The 27,467-nt window shown below is 46.6% G+C and overlaps 6 non-coding genes and 1 pseudogene across 6 annotated transcripts; 4 read left to right on the forward strand and 3 right to left on the reverse strand.

Annotated features, from left to right (window-relative positions):
- Positions 1-2,836: 2,836 nt before the first annotated feature.
- Positions 2,837-2,997, forward strand: LOC115377170 (U1 spliceosomal RNA). Its single transcript, XR_003929924.1, has one exon. It is a non-coding gene; the product is annotated as a U1 spliceosomal RNA (small nuclear RNA).
- Positions 2,998-5,540: 2,543 nt separating this feature from the next.
- Positions 5,541-5,731, reverse strand: LOC115377179 (U2 spliceosomal RNA). Its single transcript, XR_003929932.1, has one exon. It is a non-coding gene; the product is annotated as a U2 spliceosomal RNA (small nuclear RNA).
- Positions 5,732-7,901: 2,170 nt separating this feature from the next.
- LOC115377160 (U1 spliceosomal RNA) lies at positions 7,902-8,065 on the forward strand. Its single transcript, XR_003929915.1, has one exon. It is a non-coding gene; the product is annotated as a U1 spliceosomal RNA (small nuclear RNA).
- A 2,930-nt stretch (positions 8,066-10,995) lies between these two features.
- Positions 10,996-11,186, reverse strand: LOC115377183 (U2 spliceosomal RNA). Its single transcript, XR_003929936.1, has one exon. It is a non-coding gene; the product is annotated as a U2 spliceosomal RNA (small nuclear RNA).
- Positions 11,187-13,350: 2,164 nt separating this feature from the next.
- LOC115377161 (U1 spliceosomal RNA) lies at positions 13,351-13,514 on the forward strand. The gene has a single exon (XR_003929916.1). It is a non-coding gene; the product is annotated as a U1 spliceosomal RNA (small nuclear RNA).
- A 3,315-nt stretch (positions 13,515-16,829) lies between these two features.
- LOC115377187 (uncharacterized) lies at positions 16,830-17,004 on the reverse strand (annotated as a pseudogene).
- A 7,756-nt stretch (positions 17,005-24,760) lies between these two features.
- On the forward strand, positions 24,761-24,924 carry LOC115377162 (U1 spliceosomal RNA). The gene has a single exon (XR_003929917.1). It is a non-coding gene; the product is annotated as a U1 spliceosomal RNA (small nuclear RNA).
- The last annotated feature ends 2,543 nt before the right edge of the window (positions 24,925-27,467 follow it).

Genomic DNA, 27,467 nt, shown 5'->3' on the forward strand with positions numbered 1-27,467 from the left:
GGGTAAAGGGTTATGGAAGCTTAATACCTCTTTACTTCTGGATAAAAAGGTGGTTAGCAAACTAAAAGAAAAACTGAATCAGTGGTCTTCCCTACAGTTTGTCTTTGAATCAGTGGGAGAATGGTGGGAGGACGTGAAGGAACGAGTGAAGAGGTTTTTTATTGAGGTAGGGAAAAAGGCAGCCAAAAAGAAACGTTTTAAGCTAAAAAAACAACAGGCAAAATTACAACGCCTATATACAATGGCCCATGTCGGTTTTGAAGTCTCGGAAGACATTGCAAAATTAAAGAGAGAAATGCTTCAACTGTCCACAGAGGTGAGTCAAGGACTATTGGCTCGTAGCAGAGTCCAACATATGGAGGAGAATGAAAAATGCTCCAGATATTTTTTTAGAAAACTAGCCTGTCCCAAAAACAAAATGGAGGCAATTTATGACCAAGATGGTAATGAACAAAGAGAAGAAAAAAATATACATACTTGTGTACATTCCTTTTACTCAGACCTCTACAAGGGGGAAGACCTAGATAGAGCGTCTCTGGACAGACTCCTGTTAAAAGTAAACAAAAAGATAAATGACTTCAATTGTTTGTTGGAATGTGAACTGTCTGAAAAGGAACTCACAAAAGCAGTGGAAAGCATGCAGGATAACAAGGTACCAGGAGCTGACGGCCTGCCCAAAGAGTTTTATACTACCTTTTGGGCGGAAATAAAGGGGCCCCTTCTAGACATGTTTAAAGAGAGCCTTCTCTTAGGTAAATTACCACCATCTCTGAGGGAGGGTATTGTGTCTTTACTGTTTAAAAAAGGCGACAAAAAGGACATCAAGAACTGGAGACCACTCACACTGCTGGGGGTGGATCGTAAAATTCTAGCAAAGGCCCTCTTTTTCAGGCTGCAGGACATGGCAGGAGAGCTGGTGGGCGAGGAGCAGACATGTGTGGTGCCAGGGCGGTCAATGACTGATAGCCTGGCCCTAGTCAGAGACTCTTTTCTATACGCTGTTGACCGAAAGGTCCCCCTTTGCATAGTAGGCCTAGATTTGGAGAAGGCCTTTGACAGAATCAACCACATTTACCTAAAAAAGGTGATTGAGGCCTTTGGTTTCGGGCCAAAAATAAGGGCCTGGATAGACCTCCTCTATAATGACTGTGTAAGTAGAATTACTATAAATGGAAACACTACAGATACCTTCAAGGTACAGTCAGGGGTCAGGCAGGGTTGCCCTCTATCAGTGGTCCTCTTCATCCTGGCAATGGAGCCTTTGGCCTGCGCTATACAGCAGGACCCCTCCATTCATGGCCTCCTTGTACCAGGGAGCAGTGGGAGGGAGGCCAAGTTGACCCTGTACATGGACGACCTGACCATTCTAAGTACAGATAACAACTCGTTAGTCAATGCCCTTGGTTGGAGTGACTGTTTTTCAAGGGCATCAGGAGCCAAGCTCAACAGAACTAAGAGTGAAGCGCTGTATGTGAACTGGAAAGAAAGCAAACTTGACTTGGGACTGGTTGAACAACAGGACAGAATAAAAATTTTGGGAATATTTTTTGGTAAAGACATGGTGAAGGCAAACTGGGACTCAAGACTACCAAAAATAAGAGGCAAGCTTCTAAAATGGGAGGATAGAGATCTAACCATTACAGGGAAGGTTCTCGTCATAAAGGCAGAAGTTTATGCCTCTCTGACCTTTTTGGCTGTCACCTTGCCTGTGCCCAGATCGTTCTTAACAGCACTGAGAAGATTTATGTTTGAATTTATATGGGGTTCTCAGCAAGAAAGAGTAAAGCGTGACATCATGTATCGACCCCTGGATAAAGGGGGAAAAGCAGTGCCAGAGCTAGGTACCAAATTTGATGCATTGTTTTTAACTCCGATTGTAAATGCAGTTTTAAATGTTGATGCCACTACTTTATGGTTCAGTTTTGCCAAGTTCTGGGCGGGCCAAACCATATTAAAAAAGCTTGGGAGAAGACCCCCTCAGAATACCCCCTATGCAGAGTCAAGGCCACCACTTTATGGGAAGGCAGTTATACTTTTTAAGTCTGCAATCTGGGAAAGGCCAGTGGGAGGGAAGGTAAACAGGACTACTGTGGAAAATAGTCTTTCACCTCAATCCACAAGTCTGGTTCCAATTGGTATCTTGAAAGAAATAGAGTGCATTCAAGTTTGGAAAAATGTTAATGCCGGTTTTTTGCTCAATGTACATAAAGATATAGCCTGGAATGCAGTACAGAACAGTTTTCCCACCCGTGTTTTTTTGTACAGGAGGAGATGTTCGCGCAGCTCAAAGTGTCCCAGGGTAAATTGCAATATGGACGAGAACGTAACACATTTATTTTGGCATTGCACTCATTCACAAAGGGTGTGGGCACTTCTGAGACCCTGGTTGACTGACCTTTATAGGCGTCCTAATGTAGTTGATGTTCTGTATGGTGACCTTCAACCTAAAGAACAGGAAAGATGGGTAAGGTGGTGGGCAGCAATCAACTGTGCCAAAGAAGCCATTTGGAAGTGCAGAAATGTACTGGTTTTTAAAAAGTTTTCTGTGCCTCCAGAGTCAGTCGCTAAACTTACTTTATCAGTTGTCCGAGATTATATATTGAGAGACAAAATGAAGCTTGGCAAGGAAGAAACTATGAGGTTATGGAGAATGGAATATGGTTTGGGGAATTTTTTTTTAACAGATGCACTTTCATGTACAGAAATCTAATGTGTTTTGTATCACTGAAATTTTCTCTGAATTCACGATATGTAATTGTAGGTATTCTTGTGACTTATCTTAATTAGTTGCGTATGTCATATTGTAATGAAGTTCATGTAAATCCTTGACAAAATCTCAATAAAATAGCTAAAAAGTGAAAAAGTGAAAAGTGGTTCACCCAGGGCGAGGCTCAGCCATTGCACTCCGGCTGTGCTGACCCCTGCAAATTCCCCAAATGTGGGAATCTCGACTGCATAATTTATGGTAGTGGGGGACTGCGTCCGCGCTCTCCCCTGATCAGCGTGTCCAAAGACAACAGCCTTACAAATACACACGCCACGGCTTGCCCAATGCACGGCCTTATACGTCATGCTCGCTTGGGCAACAAACATCACTGCCCGTTTCACATTTCTCCTTCTATTTCTTATCATTCCACATGCTTGGACTATGTTCTTCTCTTAACCGTTTCATCAACCGCGTTTGCCTGCCAGTCACATACGCACAAGTCAAAACATGGATGACTGGACATTTCTCTTCAGCACAATCCTAGTTCCATCTTTAAACTGGAGCCCGTGCGATCAAGCTATTTGTCACTGAAAAGGATTGTTGAAGGTCAGCCCTGCATCAGCCTGTGATTGGTCCTCCTCACCGTCTGAACTAGCTCCGCCCTCTGCCCGCATCACCTCGTCCTCGCCCGAGCTCTCCGTTGATGAGGCTGTTGCAGGCCCCTCCCCTTCTCCCGCCTCACCCGCCTCCTCTACTCCAGTCACAGGATTTGGCGGGAGATTTGAACTTGCTTGGTCTTGTCTGCCGTTTCCTCCATTTTCATTTTGTTTGGCTGCCTTCAGTTTGTTGGCAAAAGACTTTGGGCAACCTCTGAAGAGGTGGTTTGACTCTGCACAGAGGTCGCACCTCCTGCCATTGGAGCACTCCTCCAAGGTGTGCCCACTTTCCTGGCCATTGCTGGATGGGGACTTTGTCAACCTTACAAGAAGAACAGCCTCTCCAGCCAGAAGCTATGAGCCCTGTGATATTCATCATCTATGATGACATGATGGTTTATGATGTCATAAGGGGGCTTTGTTGGCAGCTGTGAGCCCTGCGACATCATCATCATCTATGATGACATGATGGTTTATGATGTCATAGGGGGCTTTGTTGGAACACTGGTGCTTTTGTGTTTATTCAAGCTTTACAACGGCGGCGAATGGAGGCCTGCTGGAGTGGGTGATGTCACAGCCTTCTGACCAATCAGCTCTCAGTATTCAGTGATGACCTCATCTCCGAGGTCAGGCAGAGCCTATATAGGCGGGGGCCTCTCCTCACCTCATTTGGTCACGTGCACAACTCCTCCCACTCTCTGTAGCGCTTTAAAAATGGCAGGCCGCATGGGGACCCTCCAAGCACAGTTCCAAGCGCCATCCTCATCCCTCACTTTGGTAGTGATGTGGAAAACTTCGGTCCAAATCAGGCCAGATTGACTTCAAAAACTTCTTAGACTTGGTACCAAAAACACTAATAAAATAAGTCTTGGAGGCTTCAAAATTAAGACTGAAACGAGGCAGCGTCTCAAGCAGGCAGGTTTATTTTCATTCGAGATCTCAAAATGGAAACAAACAGTGAGTCGATCACAAAAGATAGACGACTGACTTTCTTTGTTTGTGCACTTGATTTTATACCCTCCCAACCACCGTGTCATCGATTCTGTTCATAACAAAGAGATCATACATGATCACAAGAGTAGATGTGCCAGTGTAAGGCTTTCTGGTAAGACAACAATTTTTAATTGGGCCAGATGTACCTTAGGTTTGCAGATCTTGGACTCTGGCCGATGATTAGTGATCTTGTTTTTCTACACAAGGATGGCTGACTGGATACATTCTAATTAGGTAAGACCTTGATATGCCTTGAGGCATGGCAGTTGTGGTCAGTGCAGGCTTGTTCTCTTACAGAATGTTACTTGACCTGTGTGAGCCTTGACGTCATCATAGTGAGAAAGCATCACCTAAGTGCTTATGCTCTTGCTTCAAAGCAATGCTTAAGCCTTGATGTTTCTAGACTAATGCTGACTCCTGTCCTTCATTATGAGCTCTCTCTCTCTTCTTTAATACCCTCTGCAGTGTTGATTTTTTTAGGCTCAGAATTACCTCTACAGTAGCCTGGCCTTTAACCGTGCAATATCTACCCGGCCACAGACAAATGTCCTCTGCATTCACCGTCTCATTGAACATTCTGACAATAACTGTTTTAGAAGCATTGTCAGTCAGTTTCTCCACAATGAAAGCAGCAAACTGGGTTTTGGCATTTTCAAATCGTGCCCAGAAGTCCCTCCAAAGGGCAGCAGATCTAAAGCTGACATCAAAACCTTTATTAAATGGCAGTGACAGTATACAGTTCAAGTCGTTTGGAGTAAAGTTTAGGGCTTTCTGGAGGAGCTTCCGGCAGAGATCGAGTCACGACATCACTTGCTCGGCCCGGTCACGGTATTAGTCCGGCAGAGTACAGGGACAGAAGTCCTCTGGGCCACTGAAAGTTGAAAGACTTTCCAACAGGAATGTGTGGAATTTCCTCCCAAGAGCTGGTAATAACCAATGCCACAGGAAGGCAAGGATTTTTACCACCAAGAAGAGGCGATCGCAGAGAAATATTGTACACAAAGCTTTTGGCTGTGTATGCGATGTTGACGGCAAGCATGAGCGCTTGAGATGTAAAGCGTAAGCCCCTGCATACCACACGTCCCGTTGGCAGTGGCTGCAAGTCCAAAGTTATGGGCCGATGTGTGTTTGCAGCTGGAGAAAGAGCTGGGGCGAGCGTAAGCTGTTATTGCACATGGTGAGGGAGGGGGTGCACCGTTCCTGGAGATACTGCAATACCGGGTCGATGCGTGGAGTGGACGGAGCAAGCCCCTATTCCATCTCCCTGTTCCAGAAATCCATTTAATATATGGTCCCCGGGTAGGGGACGTATCAGATATTAAACTGATAAGAACAGATACTACACTTGATCTTAGCCAAAAGGCCGAGAAGCGATAACTCTCACACGCTCAGAGGGAAGCGCCCCTCTCCCGGACAGGTCACTCCCACGGACGGTTTGGACCTCCCGCCACACACTTGAACCACACGTCAGCAAATGGCACACAAAGCACAGCCACTAGCCAAGGACTAACGGGTCATATCATTGCAGGAAAAGAAAGCATTTGGCCAACGCATCTTCTGGACCCCTGCGCATCTCGTGGTGCGTTAAGGTCCATTCGGAAAATAGGAACCTCTGGGGAGTCAAAGTGGAGCACTGAACCACCAGATCCCAGGGAAAGCTGTAAATATGGGACGCAGATCAAAGCGGACTGTGAATCCCACGACAAGCAGGTGAAGACGGTGCCTTTTCACAAGCCAACAGCTCACCTCCCACAAATCAAACGCAGCTGTATATGCCTCTGGTGGACAATGGAGCCAACTGCCAAACATCTCTCTTCACAGGAGATGCTGAGGTCCCCGCCCCCTTCAATGTAGAGGATGATGTATTGTGTTGCCCCCCCACATTCATAACCACCACCCCAAAAATTGCACTAAACCAGCTGTTTTAGTCAAACCTCTGCTACGGGGAAAACGTAGGCCAAATGGGAAAACGCTGGGACGGTATCTGTTTTAAGGACCATGACCTCTCCACCGCATGTCAGTTTTCTCCATTTCCATGATGACTAGATCCGTACTCTTAAATCAAGTCAAATGTCAGAACCAAACAACTAATCTCATTCATAAAAATTCATCCTCGCTTAAAGGCAGTCAAACTATTGTTTCAGGGATACGACGGCTCCAGCACTTTCCACCCAGCAGCCACACGCTGACTGGACTCTGCCCAGCGGCACAACTGGCCCAGTCTGCTTTTTCCTCCAGGCTTTTCTAAGCAGACACAAATGGCTGAGCAGCCACAGCTGGAAGTCCATCCTCGTAGCAAACAGCAACAACTTCACCATTTTCCATGCAACAAATTGTGTGTAAGTTGTACTGTGTTTCTTGCAGTCCTTCTTTGCATAATGTTTGTTACTTGCTGGGATCCACGGGCACCGTCCATGGCTCTGTTCAACTCCATCACTGATCGTGGGATTCCATTTACAGTGCATGATGGGAAATCAAGCACTGACATTATTCCAACTAGAACAATAAGAACAGCACTGGTGCCTTGAAATAGAATGCTAGTGTAAAGACAGTGTGTTGGAGCGCTGTTTGAAAAAATGAACAGTGTGAATCTACAATTGTTTTCTTGGGTGCTTTCATGCAGCAATGCTGCATTGCATGATGGGAAGTAGAATCAAGGCATTTGATCACAATTCAACCTTCTCTTTCAAAATTATTTTCATTGATTTTTCCATGGATGCATGTTCATATCAACTGACAGGGTAAACAGGATTTAATCCAATACATCCACAAAGTTGTGAGGTACAATAATAATAATGATATTACCAAGATTATATAGAATCAAACTATTCCAAAACAGTGCAAGTAGAATATAACATGAAAAATAACCGTACATGAGAAGGAAAAAAAAACAACAACAACAACGACAGAGGAATGAAATGAAACTGAAATAATAACAATAATTAGAAGAAAAAAAAAGATATAAATGAAAGACAGGCAAGAGACACACGGACAGACAGACAAGGAGGGAACACATAGAGGAAGGGAAAGATTGGGGGTGGGGGGTCCAGTTGCACGTTGAATTGTTCTTACTCAGGGAAAGATTGGGGATGGGGGGTCCAGTTGCACGTTGAATTGTTCTTACTCAGCCAGGGTTCACGACGTTGTTACTGGTCAGCTGGTAGTCCATCACTCTACTTGTAGTCCATCTAGTTGCTTAACAAATCCAATAAGGTCATCCCATGTCTTGTGAAAGTTCTGAAGAGCACCATTAACATTATACCTGATCTTGTCTAGCTTGAGATTGCACATGATACTCTTGATGAGATGTGTGTGGGTGGGTGCACAATTCAAACTTCTCAAGGAAATAATTGCAACTCTTAGTGAGCCTTGGAAAAGCAGGGATGTAGAGTGGATGTGAAGTGATGTTCCAGGCTGTGTGTGTGTGTGTGTGTGTGTGTGTGTGTGTGTGTGTGTGGTTTTGTTCCACTGTGCCAGTGTGAGCACCATGAGACAGAGTGGTGTGTGTGTGTGAAGGGGGCTCCAGCGTGCGTGTCGGTGACTTCATACTTACCTGGCAGGGGAGATACCATGATCAAGAAGGTGGTTCACCCAGGGCGAGGCTCAGCCATTGCACTCCGGCTGTGCTGACCCCTGCGAATTCCCCAAATGTGGGAATCTCGACTGCATAATTTATGGTAGTGGGGGACTGCGTCCGCGCTCTCCCCTGATCAGCGTGTCCAAAGACAACAGCCTTACAAATACACACGCCACGGCTTGCCCAATGCACGGCCTTATACGTCATGCTCGCTTGGGCAACAAACATCACTGCCCGTTTCACATTTCTCCTTCTATTTCTTATCATTCCACATGCTTGGACTATGTTCTTCTCTTAACCGTTTCATCAACCGCGTTTGCCTGCCAGTCACATACGCACAAGTCAAAACATGGATGACTGGACATTTCTCTTCAGCACAATCCTAGTTCCATCTTTAAACTGGAGCCCGTGCGATCAAGCTATTTGTCACTGAAAAGGATTGTTGAAGGTCAGCCCTGCATCAGCCTGTGATTGGTCCTCCTCACCGTCTGAACTAGCTCCGCCCTCTGCCCGCATCACCTCGTCCTCGCCCGAGCTCTCCGTTGATGAGGCTGTTGCAGGCCCCTCCCCTTCTCCCGCCTCACCCGCCTCCTCTACTCCAGTCACAGGATTTGGCGGGAGATTTGAACTTGCTTGGTCTTGTCTGCCGTTTCCTCCATTTTCATTTTGTTTGGCTGCCTTCAGTTTGTTGGCAAAAGACTTTGGGCAACCTCTGAAGAGGTGGTTTGACTCTGCACAGAGGTCGCACCTCCTGCCATTGGAGCACTCCTCCAAGGTGTGCCCACTTTCCTGGCCATTGCTGGATGGGGACTTTGTCAACCTTACAAGAAGAACAGCCTCTCCAGCCAGAAGCTATGAGCCCTGTGATATTCATCATCTATGATGACATGATGGTTTATGATGTCATAAGGGGGCTTTGTTGGCAGCTGTGAGCCCTGCGACATCATCATCATCTATGATGACATGATGGTTTATGATGTCATAGGGGGCTTTGTTGGAACACTGGTGCTTTTGTGTTTATTCAAGCTTTACAACGGCGGCGAATGGAGGCCTGCTGGAGTGGGTGATGTCACAGCCTTCTGACCAATCAGCTCTCAGTATTCAGTGATGACCTCATCTCCGAGGTCAGGCAGAGCCTATATAGGCGGGGGCCTCTCCTCACCTCATTTGGTCACGTGCACAACTCCTCCCGGGGACTTTGTCAACCTTACAAGAAGAACAGCCTCTCCAGCCAGAAGCTATGAGCCCTGTGATATTCATCATCTATGATGACATGATGGTTTATGATGTCATAAGGGGGCTTTGTTGGCAGCTGTGAGCCCTGCGACATCATCATCATCTATGATGACATGATGGTTTATGATGTCATAGGGGGCTTTGTTGGAACACTGGTGCTTTTGTGTTTATTCAAGCTTTACAACGGCGGCGAATGGAGGCCTGCTGGAGTGGGTGATGTCACAGCCTTCTGACCAATCAGCTCTCAGTATTCAGTGATGACCTCATCTCCGAGGTCAGGCAGAGCCTATATAGGCGGGGGCCTCTCCTCACCTCATTTGGTCACGTGCACAACTCCTCCCACTCTCTGTAGCGCTTTAAAAATGGCAGGCCGCATGGGGACCCTCCAAGCACAGTTCCAAGCGCCATCCTCATCCCTCACTTTGGTAGTGATGTGGAAAACTTCGGTCCAAATCAGGCCAGATTGACTTCAAAAACTTCTTAGACTTGGTACCAAAAACACTAATAAAATAAGTCTTGGAGGCTTCAAAATTAAGACTGAAACGAGGCAGCGTCTCAAGCAGGCAGGTTTATTTTCATTCGAGATCTCAAAATGGAAACAAACAGTGAGTCGATCACAAAAGATAGACGACTGACTTTCTTTGTTTGTGCACTTGATTTTATACCCTCCCAACCACCGTGTCATCGATTCTGTTCATAACAAAGAGATCATACATGATCACAAGAGTAGATGTGCCAGTGTAAGGCTTTCTGGTAAGACAAGAATTTTTAATTGGGCCAGATGTACCTTAGGTTTGCAGATCTTGGACTCTGGCCGATGATTAGTGATCTTGTTTTTCTACACAAGGATGGCTGACTGGATACATTCTAATTAGGTAAGACCTTGATATGCCTTTAGGCATGGCAGTTGTGGTCAGTGCAGGCTTGTTCTCTTACAGAATGTTACTTGACCTGTGTGAGCCTTGACGTCATCATAGTGAGAAAGCATCACCTAAGTGCTTATGCTCTTGCTTCAAAGCAATGCTTAAGCCTTGATGTTTCTAGACTAATGCTGACTCCTGTCCTTCATTATGAGCTCTCTCTCTCTTCTTTAATACCCTCTGCAGTGTTGATTTTTTTAGGCTCAGAATTACCTCTACAGTAGCCTGGCCTTTAACCGTGCAATATCTACCCGGCCACAGACAAATGTCCTCTGCATTCACCGTCTCATTGAACATTCTGACAATAACTGTTTTAGAAGCATTGTCAGTCAGTTTCTCCACAATGAAAGCAGCAAACTGGGTTTTGGCATTTTCAAATCGTGCCCAGAAGTCCCTCCAAAGGGCAGCAGATCTAAAGCTGACATCAAAACCTTTATTAAATGGCAGTGACAGTATACAGTTCAAGTCGTTTGGAGTAAAGTTTAGGGCTTTCTGGAGGAGCTTCCGGCAGAGATCGAGTCACGACATCACTTGCTCGGCCCGGTCACGGTATTAGTCCGGCAGAGTACAGGGACAGAAGTCCTCTGGGCCACTGAAAGTTGAAAGACTTTCCAACAGGAATGTGTGGAATTTCCTCCCAAGAGCTGGTAATAACCAATGCCACAGGAAGGCAAGGATTTTTTACCACCAAGAAGAGGCGATCGCAGAGAAATATTGTACACAAAGCTTTTGGCTGTGTATGCGATGTTGACGGCAAGCATGAGCGCTTGAGATGTAAAGCGTAAGCCCCTGCATACCACACGTCCCGTTGGCAGTGGCTGCAAGTCCAAAGTTATGGGCCGATGTGTGTTTGCAGCTGGAGAAAGAGCTGGGGCGAGCGTAAGCTGTTATTGCACATGGTGAGGGAGGGGGTGCACCGTTCCTGGAGATACTGCAATACCGGGTCGATGCGTGGAGTGGACAGAGCAAGCCCCTATTCCATCTCCCTGTTCCAGAAATCCATTTAATATATGGTCCCCGGGTAGGGGACGTATCAGATATTAAACTGATAAGAACAGATACTACACTTGATCTTAGCCAAAAGGCCGAGAAGCGATAACTCTCACACGCTCAGAGGGAAGCGCCCCTCTCCCGGACAGGTCACTCCCACGGACGGTTTGGACCTCCCGCCACACACTTGAACCACACGTCAGCAAATGGCACACAAAGCACAGCCACTAGCCAAGGACTAACGGGTCATATCATTGCAGGAAAAGAAAGCATTTGGCCAACGCATCTTCTGGACCCCTGCGCATCTCGTGGTGCGTTAAGGTCCAGTCGGAAAATAGGAACCTCTGGGGAGTCAAAGTGGAGCACTGAACCACCAGATCCCAGGGAAAGCTGTAAATATGGGACGCAGATCAAAGCGGACTGTGAATCCCACGACAAGCAGGTGAAGACGGTGCCTTTTCACAAGCCAACAGCTCACCTCCCACAAATCAAACGCAGCTGTATATGCCTCTGGTGGACAATGGAGCCAACTGCCAAACATCTCTCTTCACAGGAGATGCTGAGGTCCCCGCCCCCTTCAATGTAGAGGGTGATGTATTGTGTTGCCCCCCCACATTCATAACCACCACCCCAAAAATTGCACTAAACCAGCTGTTTTAGTCAAACCTCTGCTACGGGGAAAACGTAGGCCAAATGGGAAAACGCTGGGACGGTATCTGTTTTAAGGACCATGACCTCTCCACCGCATGTCAGTTTTCTCCATTTCCATGATGACTAGATCCGTACTCTTAAATCAAGTCAAATGTCAGAACCAAACAACTAATCTCATTCATAAACATTCATCCTCGCTTAAAGGCAGTCAAACTATTGTTTCAGGGATACGACGGCTCCAGCACTTTCCACCCAGCAGCCACACGCTGACTGGACTCTGCCCAGCGGCACAACTGGCCCAGTCTGCTTTTTCCTCCAGGCTTTTCTAAGCAGACACAAATGGCTGAGCAGCCACAGCTGGAAGTCCATCCTCGTAGCAAACAGCAACAACTTCACCATTTTCCATGCAACAAATTGTGTGTAAGTTGTACTGTGTTTCTTGCAGTCCTTCTTTGCATAATGTTTGTTACTTGCTGGGATCCACGGGCACCGTCCATGGCTCTGTTCAACTCCATCACTGATCGTGGGATTCCATTTACAGTGCATGATGGGAAATCAAGCACTGACATTATTCCAACTAGAACAATAAGAACAGCACTGGTGCCTTGAAATAGAATGCTAGTGTAAAGACAGTGTGTTGGAGCGCTGTTTGAAAAAATGAACAGTGTGAATCTACAATTGTTTTCTTGGGTGCTTTCATGCAGCAATGCTGCATTGCATGATGGGAAGTAGAATCAAGGCATTTGATCACAATTCAACCTTCTCTTTCAAAATTATTTTCATTGATTTTTCCATGGATGCATGTTCATATCAACTGACAGGGTAAACAGGATTTAATCCAATACATCCACAAAGTTGTGAGGTACAATAATAATAATGATATTACCAAGATTATATAGAATCAAACTATTCCAAAACAGTGCAAGTAGAATATAACATGAAAAATAACCGTACATGAGAAGGAAAAAAAAACAACAACAACAACGACAGAGGAATGAAATGAAACTGAAATAATAACAATAATTAGAAGAAAAAAAAAGATATAAATGAAAGACAGGCAAGAGACACACGGACAGACAGACAAGGAGGGAACACATAGAGGAAGGGAAAGATTGGGGGTGGGGGGTCCAGTTGCACGTTGAATTGTTCTTACTCAGGGAAAGATTGGGGATGGGGGGTCCAGTTGCACGTTGAATTGTTCTTACTCAGCCAGGGTTCACGACGTTGTTACTGGTCAGCTGGTAGTCCATCACTCTACTTGTAGTCCATCTAGTTGCTTAACAAATCCAATAAGGTCATCCCATGTCTTGTGAAAGTTCTGAAGAGCACCATTAACATTATACCTGATCTTGTCTAGCTTGAGATTGCACATGATACTCTTGATGAGATGTGTGTGGGTGGGTGCACAATTCAAACTTCTCAAGGAAATAATTGCAACTCTTAGTGAGCCTTGGAAAAGCAGGGATGTAGAGTGGATGTGAAGTGATGTTCCAGGCTGTGTGTGTGTGTGTGTGTGTGTGTGTGTGTGTGTGGTTTTGTTCCACTGTGCCAGTGTGAGCACCATGAGACAGAGTGGTGTGTGTGTGTGAAGGGGGCTCCAGCGTGCGTGTCGGTGACTTCATACTTACCTGGCAGGGGAGATACCATGATCAAGAAGGTGGTTCACCCAGGGCGAGGCTCAGCCATTGCACTCCGGCTGTGCTGACCCCTGCGAATTCCCCAAATGTGGGAATCTCGACTGCATAATTTATGGTAGTGGGGGACTGCGTCCGCGCTCTCCCCTGATCAGCGTGTCCAAAGACAACAGCCTTACAAATACACACGCCACGGCTTGCCCAATGCACGGCCTTATACGTCATGCTCGCTTGGGCAACAAACATCACTGCCCGTTTCACATTTCTCCTTCTATTTCTTATCATTCCACATGCTTGGACTATGTTCTTCTCTTAACCGTTTCATCAACCGCGTTTGCCTGCCAGTCACATACGCACAAGTCAAAACATGGATGACTGGACATTTCTCTTCAGCACAATCCTAGTTCCATCTTTAAACTGGAGCCCGTGCGATCAAGCTATTTGTCACTGAAAAGGATTGTTGAAGGTCAGCCCTGCATCAGCCTGTGATTGGTCCTCCTCACCGTCTGAACTAGCTCCGCCCTCTGCCCGCATCACCTCGTCCTCGCCCGAGCTCTCCGTTGATGAGGCTGTTGCAGGCCCCTCCCCTTCTCCCGCCTCACCCGCCTCCTCTACTCCAGTCACAGGATTTGGCGGGAGATTTGAACTTGCTTGGTCTTGTCTGCCGTTTCCTCCATTTTCATTTTGTTTGGCTGCCTTCAGTTTGTTGGCAAAAGACTTTGGGCAACCTCTGAAGAGGTGGTTTGACTCTGCACAGAGGTCGCACCTCCTGCCATTGGAGCACTCCTCCAAGGTGTGCCCACTTTCCTGGCCATTGCTGGATGGGGACTTTGTCAACCTTACAAGAAGAACAGCCTCTCCAGCCAGAAGCTATGAGCCCTGTGATATTCATCATCTATGATGACATGATGGTTTATGATGTCATAAGGGGGCTTTGTTGGCAGCTGTGAGCCCTGCGACATCATCATCATCTATGATGACATGATGGTTTATGATGTCATAGGGGGCTTTGTTGGAACACTGGTGCTTTTGTGTTTATTCAAGCTTTACAACGGCGGCGAATGGAGGCCTGCTGGAGTGGGTGATGTCACAGCCTTCTGACCAATCAGCTCTCAGTATTCAGTGATGACCTCATCTCCGAGGTCAGGCAGAGCCTATATAGGCGGGGGCCTCTCCTCACCTCATTTGGTCACGTGCACAACTCCTCCCGGGGACTTTGTCAACCTTACAAGAAGAACAGCCTCTCCAGCCAGAAGCTATGAGCCCTGTGATATTCATCATCTATGATGACATGATGGTTTATGATGTCATAAGGGGGCTTTGTTGGCAGCTGTGAGCCCTGCGACATCATCATCATCTATGATGACATGATGGTTTATGATGTCATAGGGGGCTTTGTTGGAACACTGGTGCTTTTGTGTTTATTCAAGCTTTACAACGGCGGCGAATGGAGGCCTGCTGGAGTGGGTGATGTCACAGCCTTCTGACCAATCAGCTCTCAGTATTCAGTGATGACCTCATCTCCAAGGTCAGGCAGAGCCTATATAGGCGGGGGCCTCTCCTCACCTCATTTGGTCACGTGCACAACTCCTCCCGGGGACTTTGTCAACCTTACAAGAAGAACAGCCTCTCCAGCCAGAAGCTATGAGCCCTGTGATATTCATCATCTATGATGACATGATGGTTTATGATGTCATAAGGGGGCTTTGTTGGCAGCTGTGAGCCCTGCGACATCATCATCATCTATGATGACATGATGGTTTATGATGTCATAGGGGGCTTTGTTGGAACACTGGTGCTTTTGTGTTTATTCAAGCTTTACAACGGCGGCGAATGGAGGCCTGCTGGAGTGGGTGATGTCACAGCCTTCTGACCAATCAGCTCTCAGTATTCAGTGATGACCTCATCTCCGAGGTCAGGCAGAGCCTATATAGGCGGGGGCCTCTCCTCACCTCATTTGGTCACGTGCACAACTCCTCCCACTCTCTGTAGCGCTTTAAAAATGGCAGGCCGCATGGGGACCCTCCAAGCACAGTTCCAAGCGCCATCCTCATCCCTCACTTTGGTAGTGATGTGGAAAACTTCGGTCCAAATCAGGCCAGATTGACTTCAAAAACTTCTTAGACTTGGTACCAAAAACACTAATAAAATAAGTCTTGGAGGCTTCAAAATTAAGACTGAAACGAGGCAGCGTCTCAAGCAGGCAGGTTTATTTTCATTCGAGATCTCAAAATGGAAACAAACAGTGAGTCGATCACAAAAGATAGACGACTGACTTTCTTTGTTTGTGCACTTGATCTTATACCCTCCCAACCACCGTGTCATCGATTCTGTTCATAACAAAGAGATCATACATGATCACAAGAGTAGATGTGCCAGTGTAAGGCTTTCTGGTAAGACAACAATTTTTAATTGGGCCAGATGTACCTTAGGTTTGCAGATCTTGGACTCTGGCCGATGATTAGTGATCTTGTTTTTCTACACAAGGGTGGCTGACTGGATACATTCTAATTAGGTAAGACCTTGATATGCCTTTAGGCATGGCAGTTGTGGTCAGTGCAGGCTTGTTCTCTTACAGAATGTTACTTGACCTGTGTGAGCCTTGACGTCATCATAGTGAGAAAGCATCACCTAAGTGCTTATGCTCTTGCTTCAAAGCAATGCTTAAGCCTTGATGTTTCTAGACTAATGCTGACTCCTGTCCTTCATTATGAGCTCTCTCTCTCTTCTTTAATACCCTCTGCAGTGTTGATTTTTTTAGGCTCAGAATTACCTCTACAGTAGCCTGGCCTTTAACCGTGCAATATCTACCCGGCCACAGACAAATGTCCGCTGCATTCACCGTCTCATTGAACATTCTGACAATAACTGTTTTAGAAGCATTGTCAGTCAGTTTCTCCACAATGAAAGCAGCAAACTGGGTTTTGGCATTTTCAAATCGTGCCCAGAAGTCCCTCCAAAGGGCAGCAGATCTAAAGCTGACATCAAAACCTTTATTAAATGGCAGTGACAGTATACAGTTTAAGTCGTTTGGAGTAAAGTTTAGGGCTTTCTGGAGGAGCTTCCGGCAGAGATCGAGTCACGACATCACTTGTTTGGCCCGGTCACGGTATTAGTCCGGCAGAGTACAGGGCCAGAAGTCCTCTGGGCCACTGAAAGTTGAAAGACTTTCCAACAGGAATGTGTGGAATTTCCTCCCAAGAGCTGGTAATAACCAATGCCACAGGAAGGCAAGGATTTTTACCACCAAGAAGAGGCGATCGCAGAGAAATATTGTACACAAAGCTTTTGGCTGTGTATGCGATGTTGACGGCAAGCATGAGCGCTTGAGATGTAAAGCGTAAGCCCCTGCATACCACACGTCCCGTTGGCAGTGGCTGCAAGTCCAAAGTTACGGGCCGATGTGTGTTTGCAGCTGGAGAAAGAGCTGGGGCGAGCGTAAGCTGTTATTGCACATGGTGAGGGAGGGGGTGCACCGTTCCTGGAGATACTGCAATACCGGGTCGATGCGTGGAGTGGACGGAGCAAGCCCCTATTCCATCTCCCTGTTCCAGAAATCCATTTAATATATGGTCCCCGGGTAGGGGACGTATCAGATATTAAACTGATAAGAACAGATTTTTTTTTCTTTCGAAAGTATTTATTGATACTTTTCAGTCCTCACATACAATATTCACATTGGATAATAAAGCAACAATTTACCCTTTAAAACACCAGTCAAGTAATAAATAAATACAATCTGTTTAGCAATAATTTAGTTTAAAACAATAAAAGACATTGTTTTAAAAGGCATAACAGATAAGAACATGGTGGTCGTAAAAGGTAAAGGTGCATTTAAAACAAACAATGTATGTGTGCTGAGTTCAATAAAATCTTTTAAAAAGGAGTGCATTTGTTAAAATGTGCAGAAGCGGGGTGAGTCCTTTCCAAGGGTAACTCATTCCGCTCTCCCAAACAGATTAGGTCTCTCGGGATCCTGCCGTGGTGCTCAGCGGAGACCCCCACCCTTTTGCTCCTTCCCACCTGCCACACCCGGAGAGCCAGGCCGCCGCTGCTTTGACCTTTTACTGTGTGGCTTCCGACACCTTCGTCCGAATGAGCAGTGAGGCGAATCTTCTTTGTGGCTGTGTCCTAGGCCCGCCGCCTGCAGCTCCGGCCGCTTGGACCGTCGCTGCTGCCATCCGGATCACAGCCACGGGGGGGCTCTGCCTTTGCCTTCTTACCAGCAAGTTTCTGGAGGTCCATATGGCGTCTTTGATGGCGGCGAGGGTGAGCCACTGTTTTGCAAAGTCCTTTTTGTTTTGTTTTTTTCCTTGGCTCACCCCATACAGCACCATTTGTGCTGTCAGGACCTCCCTAACCGGTAAGTACGGGAATTGCAAGGAGCCGGCTGTCGCCCACTGGTCTACGGCAGCGCTGCACTCCCAGAGCAGATGCCTCACCGACTCAGGCGCGCCACAACCTGGTCGGGGGCAGATTGAGGTCGCGGACATGCCCCGGGAGTGCATTACGGACCTGACTGGGAGGATCTCATGAGCCACCAGCCACGACAGGTCCCGGAGTCTGTTTGGGAGAGCAGAATGGTTCACGTTGCGCCAAACTGTGGAGGGCTCGCCAAAGGCGAGCCCGCGCACTGGACTCACTGGTTCCCGCTCCTGCACAACAGAAATGAGAGAGCGGTGGTTGGTTAAAACATGCAACTCCTCCTGCTCCAAGTTAAAATTCTTTAAAAACTTCTGGATAAAAGCATATGCGTTTGGCAGGCTAAAAGACACAGGTACTCTAAGATCAGTGGGTAAAAGTTTCAGTCTTCTGAGGTAGGACCCCATCCAGAAACGCGTCATGGCTTCAGTCTTGGGGTTTCTGGATGGGGCTGTGGCTTGTTTTATGTGTGTTGTGGTGTATCGGCTTCCTAAAAACAACAAAAGGTCGGGCACTCCTTTTCCTCCTTTCTCCTTTGGCCTCTTCATCACCTCCCTCCTCAGTCGTTCCCACTTGGATCCCCATAAAAAGTAGAACATGGCTCGGTCCAGGTCGAGTAGCACTCTCCTTGGTGGGATAAAAACAGAACTGATCAATAAAAGCAAAGGTAAAATCACTGCTTTGATGATTAAAACCTTTCCTTCCATGGTCAGTCCCCTAAGTCCCCAGTACCCTAGTCTCTGTCTAACTTTCCCTACCAAGTCTGGCCAATTTGTTTTCCCTCCCCCCTCCCGATCAAATTTGACCCCCAGGATCTTTTGGTCAGTCTGGGTCACAGTCAGGGGGAGTCCTGTCATCTCTGTCGCTGTCCACGGTCCGTAAAATTGGGCTTGGGTCTTGCTCCTGTTCAGTTTTGACCCAGAGGCCCGTCCAAACCAGTCAGTCACGTCCAGAGTCCTGTTCACAGATAAAAGGTCAGTGCATAAAATGTTCACGTCGTCCATATATAAAATGCATTTTGTCTCCAGTCCCCCGCTCCCTGGCACTCCCACCCCGTGGATTCGTTGATCCCTTCTCAAGATCTGTGCCAGGGGTTCTATACAGACAACGTAGAGGAGGGCAGATAACGGACAACCCTGACGGACACCGCAGTGTATATTGACTGCTTTTGTCAGATGCCCGTTAACCACAAATCTGCTGGTGATGCCCCGATACAGCAGTCCCACCCAAGCTATAAACCTTTCTGGGAACCCCATCTTTGGCAGTACCTGGAAAAGGTACTGGTGCGAGACCCGATCAAAGGCTTTCTCAAAATCTAAATTTAGGACTACTAGCCGGATGTCTCTGTCTCTCGCATAACAGATGGTGTCTCTGATCAGTACGAGGCTGTCGGTGATCTTCCTCCCCGGGACGGCACAGGCTTGATCCGGGTGAATCAGCTCCTCTAAAAACAAAGACATACGTGATGCTAAAACCTTGCTAAAAAGTTTACAGTCTATATTTAAAAGGGTGATAGGTCTCCAGTTCCTCAAGTCAGTCTTGTCTTTGTCTTTATGGAGGAGAGTCACTATCCCTACTCTAAAACTGTCAGGAAGTCTGTCCAGATGTTCAAAGTCCATAAAAACAGCAAGCAAGTCGGGTGCTAAAATGTCCCAAAAAGTCAAATAAAATTCTAAGGGAAGCCCGTCTTCTCCAGGGGACTTCCCTTTCTTAAAACTCTTGATACATTTACTTAACTCGGACATGGTAAAATCTTGGGTTAAAAGCACTCCGTCTGTCACTGTGTTTTCAATGGCCTCTAAAACATTGTTCATGGTGTCCAATAAAACAGGTTTTTCCTTGTAAAGCTCCCCATAAAAATTTTCTATAGTTTCTTTAATTTCCTCTGTCGTGTTTGCAGTGCACCCGTTGTCTTTTTGTAATTTAAAAATGGATCCTCTGTTATTTACAATTTTCTTAAAAAAATATCTTGTGCACTTTTCCCCTTCCTCAATTTCCTTTTCCCTGCTTCTTAAAATGACACCCTTGCTTTTAATTTCTGCTAAAAGCGACATCTGTGTTTTCACTTCCCGTATCTCTTCATTAAAATCCATACCTTCTTGATTTAGTTTAAAATACCTCTGGAGTCTTTTCTGCAGTCCCAACATGCGTCTGTCGTCCCTATCTTTCTTTTTCTTACCTGCCTGCCTAAAGAAAGTCCGGGTCTTACCCTTCACCATTTCCCACCAGTGTGCGCGTGTATGGTAAAAGTCTTGAAGGGTCTGCCACTCTTGATACTGCTCCCTGTACTGTCTAACTAACTCCCTATCCTCTAAAAGGGAGCAGTTGAGTTTCCACAGACCACTTCCTGCTGTCACACCAGAAGCGAGTGAAAGGGTGCAGGAGAGCATAACGTGATCGGAAAAGAAAACAGGTGTTAATCTAGCATCGGTTGGTGAACAGGCCCGTGTAAAAAGATAGTCTATGCGAGAGGCTCTGGTGCCGTCACCACTGAACCAGGTGAAGCCCTCCTCTCTGGGATGCATGGTTTTAAAACAGTCCTGAAGTTTAAAATCCCTGCATATGCCCTGCAATAAAACCGATGTCTTGTCGACTGTAAAATCCGCCCCTGCCCTTTTCCTGTCTTTCCTACTTAAAACACAGTTAAAATCCCCGCCTACAACTAAAGGTGCCCTACCTAGCATGTGGAACTGCAAGTCTTCTAAAAGGTCATACCTGTCATTCTTGTCATTAAAACCATAAATATTTAAGAGCTTAAAATCTTTTCCCATAAAAGTCAGGTGTGTTAAAAGGGCCCTGCCGTCTCTCACCACAGTGCTGCCCTTCACCAGAACCAGAGGGTTTTTGATTAAAATGGCCACTCCATCGTTTTTGTTGTTATTTGACCCGCTCCATATCGACGCTTGTGGCCACATCTCCTCCCACTCTCTGTAGTGCTTTAAAAACGGTAGGCCGCATTCCTGTATTAAAAACACATCTGACTTAAAAGAATTTAGAAAGGATAAAACAGCCTGGGCTCTAACTCTCGACTTCACGCTTCTCACATTGATGGTTGAGAAGGTGAGTGTCATGAGTATGGTTAAAAGCAACAGGTATGACATTTTAAAAGACTAAAAGGGGGTTAAAATGACTAAAAAAAGCAGTTAGCGGATTTCTTGTGAACAGAGCTCTTCCTTCACTCCTGCAAGCGAAGAGTGGCGGAGTTGAGCACTGTTTCCCTGTCGGACTCTGGGGGTTGGCCTCTGGCGCAGTGCTGCATTCATTTTGGAGTCCTTAGGGGTTGATTGCAGAGCTATTGACAAGAACGACACTTCATTTGGTGAATTGGAGGGGAAGACTCTGGGCTCCTCCACAGATGAACTGTCTGAGAGAGTCCCAACTCTTCCCCTCTTCTCTGAGGCTACAGGAGACTCAGAGGACAATTCTGAAATGGTTCTCTTGGCATGCTGGGCATCGGGGAGGGGGGCATCCTCGCTGTCAGCCTGTGATTGGTCCTCCTCGCTATCTGAACCAGCTCCGCCCTCTGCCTGCATCACCTCATCCTCACTTGAGGTCTCTGTCGATGAGGCCATTGCAGGCCCCTCCCCTTCTCCCGCCTCACCTGACTCCTCTACTCCAGTCACAGGATTTGGCGGGAGATTTGAATTTTCCAGCCCAGCCTCCTCAATTAGCTCTCTAACTGCTTGGTCTTGTGTACCGTTTCCTTCATTTCCATTTTGTTTGGCTGCCTTCAGTTTGTTGGCAAAGGACTTTGGGCAATCTCTGAAGAGGTGGTTTGACTCTCCACAGAGATTGCACCTCCTGCCATTGGTGCACTCCTCAAAGGTGTGCCCAATTTCTCTGCACTTTCCGCATACAATTTGCTGACATGCTTCTACCAGGTGACCATGCTCACCACACTTGCGGCAGAGCTTGGGTTGTCCCTGGTAGTGGATATAGCCCCTGTTATCTCCCAGGACTACCATGGATGGCAGATGTTTCAAGCCCTGAAAGCCCTGGGGGTCCGGCCATTGCTGGATGGGGACCCTCCAGGCACAGTTCCAGATGCCATCCTCATCTCTCACTTTGGTAGCCTGGCCTTTAACTGTGCAATATCTACCCAGCCACAAACAAATGTCATCTGCATTCACCGTCTCATTGAACATTCTGACAATAACTGTTTTAGAAGCATTGTCAGTCAGTTTCTCCACATTGAACTCAGCAAACTGGGTTTTGGCATTTTCAAAACGTGTCCAGAATTCCCTCAAAAGGACAGCAGAGCGAAAACTTACGTCAAATCCTTTGTTAAAAGGCAGTGTCAATATACAATTCAGGTCGTTAGGGGAAAAGTTCAAGGCTTTTTGGATGAGCTTCCGGGAGAAGTCAAGTCTCGACATCCCCATCAGCTTCCCATCTTTCTCTAAAAAGGTAAAACGGACACTGTGGTGCCTCCGCATGCCAGCATGGTTGGCTGACATGGTGGAGGCACCACACTTAAAAAAAATAAAGGAAATTAAAATCTCCACGTACCAATAAATAACAAGAATAAAAAGGGTCCTAAAATACTAAGAAAAGTAAAAGATAGAAAGCAAAAATTAAAAATAACTTACCTTTGCTTCTTTGGCTTGGTCAAGGTCTTACTCCAACAGAGTACAGGTAATAGGTCCTCTGAGCCAATGAAATCCTGAGGATTAAAGATTTTCAACTACAAAAAGTTGAAACAGTTATCAACAGGAATATGTGGAATATCCTCCAGAAAGCTGGTAAGCACCAGTGCCACAAAAAGGCAAGGATTTACCACCAGAAGGAGGCGATCGCTGTCTTAGCCAAAAGGCCGAGAAGCGATAACTCTCACACACTCAGAGGGAAGCGCCCCTCTCCCGGACAGGTCACTCCCACGGACGGTTTGGACCTCCCGCCACACACTTGAACCACACGTCAGCAAATGGCACACAAAGCACAGCCACTAGCCAAGGACTAACGGGGCCCAACTATCATTGCAGGAAAAGAAAGCATTTGGCCAACGCATCTTCTGGACCCCTGCGCATCTCGTGGTGCGTTAAGGTCCAGTCGGAAAATAGGAACCTCTGGGGAGTCAAAGTGGAGCACTGAACCACCAGATCCCAGGGAAAGCTGTAAATATGGGACGCAGATCAAAGCGGACTGTGAATCCCACGACAAGCAGGTGAAGACGGTGCCTTTTCACAAGCCAACAGCTCACCTCCCACAAATCAAACGCAGCTGTATGTGCCTCTGTTGGACAATGGAGCCAACTGCCAAACATCTCTCTTCACAGGAGATGCTGAGGTCCCCGCCCCCTTCAATGTAGAGGGTGATGTATTGTGTTGCCCCCCCACATTCATAACCACCACCCCAAAAATTGCACTAAACCAGCTGTTTTAGTCAAACCTCTGCTACGGGGAAAACGTAGGCCAAATGGGAAAACGCTGGGACGGTATCTGTTTTAAGGACCATGACCTCTCCACCGCATATCAGTTTTCTCCATTTCCATGATGACTAGATCCGTACTCTTAAATCAAGTCAAATGTCAGAACCAAACAACTAATCACATTCATAAACATTCATCCTCGCTTAAAGGCAGTCAAACTATTGTTTCAGGGATACGACGGCTCCAGCACTTTCCACCCAGCAGCCACACGCTGACTGGACTCTGCCCAGCGGCACAACTGGCCCAGTCTGCTTTTTCCTCCAGGCTTTTCTAAGCAGACACAAATGGCTGAGCAGCCACAGCTGGAAGTCCATCCTCGTAGCAAACAGCAACAACTTCACCATTTTCCATGCAACAAATTGTGTGTAAGTTGTACTGTGTTTCTTGCAGTCCTTCTTTGCATAATGTTTGTTACTTGCTGGGATCCACGGGCACCGTCCATGGCTCTGTTCAACTCCATCACTGATCGTGGGATTCCATTTACAGTGCATGATGGGAAATCAAGCACTGACATTATTCCAACTAGAACAATAAGAACAGCACTGGTGCCTTGAAATAGAATGCTAGTGTAAAGACAGTGTGTTGGAGCGCTGTTTGAAAAAATGAACAGTGTGAATCTACAATTGTTTTCTTGGGTGCTTTCATGCAGCAATGCTGCATTGCATGATGGGAAGTAGAATCAAGGCATTTGATCACAATTCAACCTTCTCTTTCAAAATTATTTTCATTGATTTTTCCATGGATGCATGTTCATATCAACTGACAGGGTAAACAGGATTTAATCCAATACATCCACAAAGTTGTGAGGTACAATAATAATAATGATATTACCAAGATTATATAGAATCAAACTATTCCAAAACAGTGCAAGTAGAATATAACATAAAAAATAACCGTACATGAGAAGGAAAAAAACAACAACAACAACAACAACAGAGGAATGAAATGAAACTGAAATAATAACAATAATTAGGAAAAACAAAGATATAAATGAAAGACAGGCAAGAGACACACGGACAGACAGACAAGGAGGGAACACATAGAGGAAGGGAAAGATTGGGGGTGGGGGGGTCCAGTTGCACGTTGAATTGTTCTTACTCAGGGAAAGATTGGGGATGGGGGGTCCAGTTGCACGTTGAATTGTTCTTACTCAGCCAGGGTTCACGACGTTGTTACTGGTCAGCTGGTAGTCCATCACTCTACTTGTAGTCCATCTAGTTGCTTAACAAATCCAATAAGGTCATCCCATGTCTTGTGAAAGTTCTGAAGAGCACCATTAACATTATACCTGATCTTGTCTAGCTTGAGATTGCACATGATACTCTTGATGGGTGGGTGCACAATTCAAACTTCTCAAGGAAATAATTGAAACTGTGAGCCTTGGAAAAGCAGGGATGTAGAGTGGATGTGAAGTGATGTTCCAGGCTGTGTGTGTGTGTGTGTGTGTGTGTGTGTGTGTGGTTTTGTTCCACTGTGCCAGTGTGAGCACCATGAGACAGAGTGGTGTGTGTGTGAAGGGGGCTCCAGCGTGCGTGTCGGTGACTTCATACTTACCTGGCAGGGGAGATACCATGATCAAGAAGGTGGTTCACCCAGGGCGAGGCTCAGCCATTGCACTCCGGCTGTGCTGACCCCTGCGAATTCCCCAAATGTGGGAATCTCGACTGCATAATTTATGGTAGTGGGGGACTGCGTCCGCGCTCTCCCCTGATCAGCGTGTCCAAAGACAACAGCCTTACAAATACACATGCCACGGCTTGCCCGATGCACGGCCTTATACGTCATGCTCGCTTGGGCAACAAACATCACTGCCCGTTTCACATTTCTCCTTCTATTTCTTATCATTCCACATGCTTGGACTATGTTCTTCTCTTAACCGTTTCATCAACCGCGTTTGCCTGCCAGTCACGTACGCACAAGTCAAAACATGGATGACTGGACATTTCTCTTCAGCACAATCCTAGTTCCATCTTTAAACTGGAGCCCGTGCGATCAAGCTATTTGTCACTGAAAAGGATTGTTGAAGGTCAGCCCTGCATCAGCCTGTGATTGGTCCTCCTCACCGTCTGAACTAGCGCCGCCCTCTGCCCGCATCACCTCGTCCTCGCCCGAGCTCTCCGTTGATGAGGCTGTTGCAGGCCCCTCCCCTTCTCCCGCCTCACCCGACTCCTCTACTCCAGTCACAGGATTTGGCGGGAGATTTGAACTTGCTTGGTCTTGTCTGCCGTTTCCTCCATTTTCATTTTGTTTGGCTGCCTTCAGTTTGTTGGCAAAAGACTTTGGGCAACCTCTGAAGAGGTGGTTTGACTCTGCACAGAGGTCGCACCTCCTGCCATTGGAGCACTCCTCCAAGGTGTGCCCACTTTCCTGGCCATTGCTGGATGGGGACTTTGTCAACCTTACAAGAAGAACAGCCTCTCCAGGCAGAAGCTATGAGCCCTGTGATATTCATCATCTATGATGACATGATGGTTTATGAGGTCATAAGGGGGCTTTGTTGGCAGCTGTGAGCCCTGCGACATCATCATCATCTATGATGACATGATGGTTTATGATGTCATAGGGGGCTTTGTTGGAACACTGGTGCTTTTGTGTTTATTCAAGCTTTACAACGGCGGCGAATGGAGGCCTGCTGGAGTGGGTGATGTCACAGCCTTCTGACCAATCAGCTCTCAGTATTCAGTGATGACCTCATCTCCGAGGTCAGGCAGAGCCTATATAGGCGGGGGCCTCTCCTCACCTCATTTGGTCACGTGCACAACTCCTCCCACTCTCTGTAGCGCTCTAAAGATGGCAGGCCGCATGGGGACCCTCCAAGCACAGTTCCAAGCGCCATCCTCATCCCTCACTTTGGTAGTGATGTGGAAAACTTCGGTCCAAATCAGGCCAGATTGACTTCAAAAACTTCTTAGACTTGGTACCAAAAACACTAATAAAATAAGTCTTGGAGGCTTCAAAATTAAGACTGAAACGAGGCAGCGTCTCAAGCAGGCAGGTTTATTTTCATTCGAGATCTCAAAATGGAAACAAACAGTGAGTCGATCACAAAAGATAGACGACTGACTTTCTTTGTTTGTGCACTTGATCTTATACCCTCCCAACCACCGTGTCATCGATTCTGTTCATAACAAAGAGATCATACATGATCACAAGAGTAGATGTGCCAGTGTAAGGCTTTCTGGTAAGACAACAATTTTTAATTGGGCCAGATGTACCTTAGGTTTGCAGATCTTGGACTCTGGCCGATGATTAGTGATCTTGTTTTTCTACACAAGGGTGGCTGACTGGATACATTCTAATTAGGTAAGACCTTGATATGCCTTTAGGCATGGCAGTTGTGGTCAGTGCAGGCTTGTTCTCTTACAGAATGTTACTTGACCTGTGTGAGCCTTGACGTCATCATAGTGAGAAAGCATCACCTAAGTGCTTATGCTCTTGCTTCAAAGCAATGCTTAAGCCTTGATGTTTCTAGACTAATGCTGACTCCTGTCCTTCATTATGAGCTCTCTCTCTCTTCTTTAATACCCTCTGCAGTGTTGATTTTTTTAGGCTCAGAATTACCTCTACAGTAGCCTGGCCTTTAACCGTGCAATATCTACCCGGCCACAGACAAATGTCCGCTGCATTCACCGTCTCATTGAACATTCTGACAATAACTGTTTTAGAAGCATTGTCAGTCAGTTTCTCCACAATGAAAGCAGCAAACTGGGTTTTGGCATTTTCAAATCGTGCCCAGAAGTCCCTCCAAAGGGCAGCAGATCTAAAGCTGACATCAAAACCTTTATTAAATGGCAGTGACAGTATACAGTTTAAGTCGTTTGGAGTAAAGTTTAGGGCTTTCTGGAGGAGCTTCCGGCAGAGATCGAGTCACGACATCACTTGTTTGGCCCGGTCACGGTATTAGTCCGGCAGAGTACAGGGCCAGAAGTCCTCTGGGCCACTGAAAGTTGAAAGACTTTCCAACAGGAATGTGTGGAATTTCCTCCCAAGAGCTGGTAATAACCAATGCCACAGGAAGGCAAGGATTTTTACCACCAAGAAGAGGCGATCGCAGAGAAATATTGTACACAAAGCTTTTGGCTGTGTATGCGATGTTGACGGCAAGCATGAGCGCTTGAGATGTAAAGCGTAAGCCCCTGCATACCACACGTCCCGTTGGCAGTGGCTGCAAGTCCAAAGTTACGGGCCGATGTGTGTTTGCAGCTGGAGAAAGAGCTGGGGCGAGCGTAAGCTGTTATTGCACATGGTGAGGG

This window comes from Myripristis murdjan, chromosome 18 (genome assembly GCF_902150065.1).
Source record: "Myripristis murdjan chromosome 18, fMyrMur1.1, whole genome shotgun sequence".
Taxonomy (NCBI): Eukaryota; Metazoa; Chordata; class Actinopteri; order Holocentriformes; family Holocentridae; genus Myripristis; species Myripristis murdjan.